Raw genomic sequence first — 7,500 nt, 5'->3', positions numbered from 1 at the left:
TTTAAAGTAATTCAAAAAGGGAATCTTAAAACAATACAGCGATTATGCTCTACTGAGCACACTGATACCCTCCTCAACATGAAAATAAAAAATTGAATCCACCTCGTCACCGCTGATCCTTTCTGTAACCAACCTTTCGGATGAATCCGGAAGGACTCTCCTTACGTCACTCAGGAGGAAGAGAATCAAACTTGAGTTTTGAAAAAAAAAAATTCTAATCAAGCAACTTAATTGTTGTGTTTGTTCATTACATGAAAATACCGATTCATGGATGAACCATGTATAAAATACCCGCTAATGTAAGCAAGAATACCATTGACAAAAAGGCATGGACGTTAGACGTTAGACCAAAACATGCGACATTTTCAAAAAAACATTTTTGTCCAACATCACCATTCATACTATGGCATGCAATGTGCCAAATGCAGTGTTCTTTGTTTACACGACTTCCAGTTGATGCAAATGACCGAGATCCTGGAATGACGTCACTAGCTCCAGTCTTCTCTTCACTCGGTCGTCCAGAAAAAATAAATAACTTTGAAAATTCATGAAAAATGAGGTTTCAACGAAATGAAAACAATTTTGAGGAATCTTGCCCAGCCTGAACCATAAAGATGTGTTTCGGCCAAAAATTTTTTTATGGTTACAGGCACTTTAACTCGTCGTTAATTCTTTGATAAGAACAGAAAATAGTCCAATCTTCTACAGTACATGGTTCAACGCAGCCGTTAAAGTTATTGGAAATTTACTGGATGATGATAATAATTTTCTGAGCTGCAATGCTTTCGTCAAAAAGTGCAACTAAAACTATCTATTGCGTGGCCCTGTGTCTTGAGACGCCTTCGTTTTGAAAATGCAAATGGCAAAGGCACCTGAAATACGCCCGAAGAGGAAGAGGGTTTCTTAGCAACTAACAATTTGATGGCGATTGGGCGCCTTAAATGGTAGGTTACTAAGCCCAATTCTCCTTTCGAATATTTTGGACTTTGAAGCACAGGTAGCCCAGGATCTCTATTTGTGACAATGTAAAACAAGCTAGGGTTTATATGGGAAAATTAAGGACTCATATGGTCCACTTCACCCTCCATACAAGGAAAACGGAAAGGCAGGAAGGTGATACCGCCATCTTAGCTCCAGGCAACGTAACCCAAATCCAACTTGATCTTCTTTTCACGAAACAGAATCCATCTATAAATAGCTAGTTGAATAAGAGACGCCCGAAACACTGAAACTACTAAAGCCTCTCCAGCTAGCTGAGCAAAGACAGCAGGTTCCGTGAAACTCGTTCATCGGCCTTCCTAAATGACTGTCGGTATGCGTGGGGATCGCAACCTGGCCAAACGTCGGTCAAAAACCGTATTTATGTCCCTGACTCGTGAGTTTACTCGTCACCAGGCCCCCAAGTTTAACCGTCGTTTTTAAATTGCCAGGTTGTGATCCCCACGCATACCGACAGTAAGGAAAAAACTCTTACAAATCCCTATTTAATTTCTTAGAGGCTTTTTGAGTACTATAGAATGTTTGAAACAAGTATAATCATCAGTTAGGTCAGCCTGCGAGCAGAGCCTTTGTAAAACTCACCAGAGGACGAGCAAGAGAGGCTCCGCAGAAAATGTGTCAAGTCTTTTAAGTCGCTGCAGCCCAATTTTCTGGGTTAGTCACTGCGGTCAAACCGGTTTAGGCAGCGCGCGCATCATATATTCCACAAGGAGATGGTCAAAATCGACCCTTAAGGACGAAAATCAGTATGGCGTCTAGGAGTGCGATCAAGACTTGGCCTGGGTTTGAAACTGTCTCCAAGCCACGGCCTGCGCATACTCAATTAAGACTGTACACGATTTTTTCAGAGTCCTTTCTTTCTCGTCAAGTTAAGGAAGGCTCTGCTGGTAGGGTGCAGTTAGGTATGTAGTGGGCTATAAGAAGACTACCTACTAATTTTACAGAAATTGATGAATATGATGAAGTTTTAGACTAACATGAACCCATGATTAAACGTCAAACAATGTAGGAGGTACTGAAAACCTTTGCAAGGCCAAAGAAACTTCAAAGCAAATACGAGGAATTCAGTTGGTTTGTATCCATGCTCTTGTTATGAAAACACCCTCATTTGTATCGGTAATAAAGTTAGCTTTGAAGGAAAACAATTGTTACTTTCCATCTTTAAAAAATCTTTTGGAATCTGTCAGATGAAAGGGACATGATTAGTGAATAGTGCTTCATCAAGTGTGTCTGAGAAAATTTCAATGGAATTACCTGATGTCTCAGTTCTTTTTTGTGCTTATACCACGCTTAGCAATGGAAATTAAAGAATTACCAGTGTTAAAGTCAAATTAAATAAATGAGATAACTTTTTAGCCATGCCTGTTAAATTCAAATTGAATAAATAACATATGGCTTGTCAATTGGGGGGGGGGGGGGGGGGGATCATTAAGACCATTTGAGGGTCACCCACATGTCGCGCCAGCAGAGGCCCTTCACGTTCACACCTTTACTTATTTTGTAATGTCCTGTCCCATTTTGAGGTCTTTTAGTTTTTTAAGGTTTGGTAATAAATTCAGTTTAAAGATAACAAAACATGCTCTTGAGTAAAATTCACTCGTTTCTTCTTTAAATAAATACTATTAGTCTGCAAAAAACTAACTGCAAATCACTCTGACGGACGTTTTCCAGCATGCCATGCATGTCTTGCAGTTGCACTAAGCAAACGTTTATTGCACACACTAAGAAAGGACTGAAGATGTTAAAGTTGTTTCCGCTTCATGATTCCTCTTCTTGTTGGTCTAAGCTGATGCCAGGTCAAAACATTGTTTGGCTTTACGTTTTCACCAAAAAGTACCGTAAAATCGAGGAGTTAACAGAAAAAGACAACGGATCGTAAAAACACAAAAATTTCTGTAGACTCTGACTTTTATGATGTTTTGTCACAAGGAAGAAATTAATCACGTGCTAGGCAAGCATAAAGTTGACACCTTGTTTTTGTTGTAATATTTCACTGAATATTTACATTTCGTCTGTCGGGTCAGGAAGCCTTCCTTGTCGGGTTCCTGAGAAACGTATCTATTTTGACTTCAGGGTGAACTATTTACACAATCGCGAGGTTGAGCGGCCATGTAATTGAAAATCTGAACATCTATGAGATACAAAAACAGACTTTTGAATTATCGCAAATCACAATGCTGACAAGCACAAAAGCAGAAGAAATTGTTAATAAATATGAATTTTGTTACTATCTGAATATTTTTGTGTTAGAGTAAAGGGATATATTGTCACGCAAATCATGTAATTTCATGACACTCAAAGTTCGCAAAGAGCGTGAGTTTCATGTAAACAGTCTTCGCACTAGTAAGTCGTAGTAATAAATTGGATTAACCAGGAAGTTAAAGAAATATTGTTGGCTTCCCAAATAAACTTCACATTACACTGTAATGACAAAACAGATATTTTTCTGAGGTTAAAACCTTGACTACCTGTCAATCATTTGCCAGAGAAATAAAATTCCTGTTTCCTCGCGTATCACGTTTCAACGCTCGTATGCAAATTTGTTAACTCATTTTCCCCGCGTCCCGATTGCCGCGAAATTTTCTTCTTTCAAATATTAACAAAAATATTCCTTTTCGTCAAGCGTTTCATCCTTTATGTTCAATTAACCGCTAGAAATAAAGATTTTTTGAACGATCTATCCGTAGATATTTTTTCATAATTTAATATTCTCTGTCAAAATTTGCACAAAAATCGAAACACAAAAATAGTAACCCACCCAACAAATTTAGTCGCATTTACCTCTTTGTCGAATTCTCATGCTTAACACAGGAATTTTTAGTTATCGTAAAAATCTTTCTCTATTCGTTAGCAATCACCCTTTCAAATTTCAGAGAAATCAACAACTCTGCGAATATTTTATGAGTTTTTTTTTCAATGGGATGTCAAAAGGCCAAGTGGATGTTATGCATAATCGGGCAAGTTCAGGCGATCACGTTGCGCATGTGACCGGTTTTAAATATTTTTTCATAAAATGTTCCCGAATCGTCAACTATCACCACAAAAGACAAGAACATCATTCTAAAAGCTTATTCTACACAAAGAGTAGGTTCTGGAGGTAATGTTGAGAGTGGTAGACGATAAATACAACCTCACGAGGCAGACTATATTTAATTAAGTTAACACAACAGAAAGACGCCAACCTCATTTTGACACGAAAACGCTTTACTATTGCCATAAAAACTATCCAGTTAAGCTCGCATATTACAAAACATGATGAATTCATAAAGGGCACCCTTTCCAGCGGAATATTTTTGAAACAAAAACAACACGTGCTATTAGAGGCAAAAACCCCTTCCTATTTCAAAATGTGCGTGAAGACAAGAAACTCAATCGTCTCAAATTACCATACGTAATTGCAACAAAATAAATTTCAGGCTCAAACCCTTTCCATGAAGAACCTTCTCCTTCAATAATGAAGCAAAAAATAGAAGACAAGCTTTCTTTCAAATAATTCATGGCTGTCACATTTCCAATTATTTTTGTTACCTGAAGACTGTGCAGATACAAATATTGAAATAACCACACAACAGAGATCACAGATCCACTTAAGGTGTTCGATTCCTTCTCTGTCTTTGTTGAACCCATAAGTTACCAGAGAATTTTCCATCTGGTTTCAGTTTTCTACATAACAGCACACTTGGTAAAATATTAGAAAAACAGCTCACTGTGATTTCGGCTCGATGGGCGATAGATTGTTGTCGAAGTCCATTACTCCTCGCTTTGAAGATTCCAGACATTTACTTTTCGCCGCCTGTCTTACTTACCCAATTGACGTTCCATTCTTGATCTCCATAAGGGTATGTTTTGTTTAAAGATGTACTAAAACGCCATGCGCGTTACAATGACTATCGACGCCATTGCAGGTTTAATAATTAAATAATGTTCTCCTGTGTGCACCAGGGAAATCTACGCATTACCCCAGCCCCCTCAAACCTAACAAAATACGCACAGAAGACTCTATGCACAAAGACACCACTTAGCAGGGGAGTGACAGGCAAGACTTTTCCCGACGCGGAAAAAAATAGAAAATAAATAAAAATAAAAATAAAAAAACCACGAAATTACACCCAGATTGCGACTGGGTTTGGCAACCCAGTAATAAGAGAACGTATTAGCTGGCTTGTCCATATATGGAAATCTGCTTAGATGTACTTGTTTTCAAGGCACAAAGGAAATAAGATAACGTTTTAGCCAGCCTTGTCTTTGGAACTTTCCATAGATTTGCCTGCGTTGAAGTCAAATTCAGCGTTGAGGTCAAATTCAATCAATACGAAAACTTTTTGGCCACGTTTGTCTGTGGAAATTTCCATAGATTTATCATCGTTCAAGTGAAATTCACAGAAATAAGAAAATTTTTTTAGCCAGGTTTCTCCATGGAAATTTCCTTAGATTTGCTAGTGTTGAAGTCAAATGCAATAAATGAGAGAACCTTTTGGACATGCTTGTCTATGGAAACTTTTTCGAAAAGGATCACTAGACTTTCAGATAGGAAATCCGAACAGATGAAAACTTTTTATAGGGGATAAAATTATTCCTATATCTACAGTTTAAATACTAAAATACGTTTAACAATGCTATGTTTAAGTGGTTTTGAACTATATTCTCGTTGGGTGCCCCTGCTTATAGTGGATCCTTTCTCTTTTCTTTTGATTATGACCCAAAAGACTTCAACAATTCAAATGCTTTTTATGCAGAACTGATTACGTTTTGGGCACATTTCAGACACGTCTTTTCCGATACACATAGGTCAAGTTTAATAATATGGAACAATAAAAATATCAGGAACATTTGGTTTTATCGAACGTGTTGATAAAGGTCGAATTACCACCGTGAACGATTTGGAAAGCTGACGTTTCGAGCGTTAGCCCTTCGTCAGAGCGAATAGAGAATTGTGGGAGTTCAGTTGGTTTTTATGCGGGTGTGGAGGAGTTTTGCCGTTAGTGGAAACATGGTAGCATGAATTTGTGAATAAATTAATGGAATGAGAGGCGTTCATTGATTCTGTGATGGTGGAGTGCACCTAGTTAAAAGATGAATTTTTGCTCCAGATTCTTGGAGCTTTCTGTGTTCCCGTGGTGTAAGGATAGGCTGAAAATTGTCATGTTGTGGTGGGAGTGGTCAGGAAGATTAAAATGGCGCGCAACTGGTTTTGATGCATCTGTATCGTTTTTTCTACATCTCGTAGGTGTTCGCGAAAGCGGTCCGCTAATCTTCTCCCTGTTTCGCCTGTGTAGATCTTCTTACATAGTGTGCAGGTTATGCAATAGATGACATTTGCGGAGATGCATGTAAAGTGGTTAGTGATTTTAACGGAGCGATTAGGTCCAGAGATCTTAACTATGTTAGAAATTCTTGGTTTGCACGTCACGTTGCAAAAAAAATAAAATACAAAACTAAAGACCCTTTTGAGTTTTTATCTCGATCAGTTACAAGAGGTTTTAAAAAAAAAAATATGTTTGCATTTTTCAGCTCGGTATCGTGCTTCGTTTCGAAAATAGAGCAGTTTGAATTTCAGAGTTCTTCACAGAGCGTGATATGTTGACGGCTTTCGAAAAACATGCCAGTTGCATAAAAACATCGATTCCCCTCGTGTTTTTGTGGCCTAAACAGCCAATATACTAGGAGACGTGTCTATACGAATGTTTGCTAGCTCATGATACAGCAGAAAGTGTTAAAGACAGTAAAGACAGCCAAACTAAATTCCAGATGTTTCAACAGGTTTCCGGCCGCCATGTTGGTGTACGTACACCAACATGGCGCCTCCATACTAAACTCTACGAATTTGAGTAATATATTTTGCTGAATAACTCAAGTACGGAATATCGCACTGCCCTGAGACTTAGACCCGTTGTTTATTCATTCCTCTTCTATAACATTTTCATTTCTTGACTCAATTTCTTAAATAGTAAGCGACTTATGTTTTCACTTGCGTGACGTGCAACCCAAGAATAAAAGGACAAGTTTAACATCGTGTGCGTGTTCATTTGAAGGTTCCCGTTTGGTGGTCAGACTTAAATGCGCTCCTAATTAGAAAATTACTTATGTTTTTGTCGCGTTTAAATGAAATAAGTGGTGGTAATGGAAATATATTTAGTTTCGGGATCATTGCGGAGAATTTTGAAGGTTTTAGAGAATGAGATTTTTGACTGCAAGTGTTTGGTGGATGGTAGGTGAGGGTGAATGGCATTCTGTTGGTTTCTTCGTTCTGTGGTGTTTGTAGTGCGGTTTCTCGATCGATTTCTTCGGCATGATGTTTGCTTGTGGTGACAGCGGAGTCAGGGTAGCCACGGTTTCTGAAAAAAAAGCGGCATATCCTCGCACTTGCTGTTAAAGTCGGACTCGCCACTACAGAGCCGCCTTAGTCTAAGAAATTGAGAGAATGAGATGGCGTTTTTTATGTGTTGCGGATGAGAGGACGAATGCAGCAAGTAGTTATGAGAATCTGTTGGTTTTTAGTGT

This window comes from Montipora foliosa, chromosome 6 (assembly GCF_036669935.1).
Source record: "Montipora foliosa isolate CH-2021 chromosome 6, ASM3666993v2, whole genome shotgun sequence".
Taxonomy (NCBI): Eukaryota; Metazoa; Cnidaria; class Anthozoa; order Scleractinia; family Acroporidae; genus Montipora; species Montipora foliosa.
Note: the sequence above shows the minus strand (reverse complement) of the source record.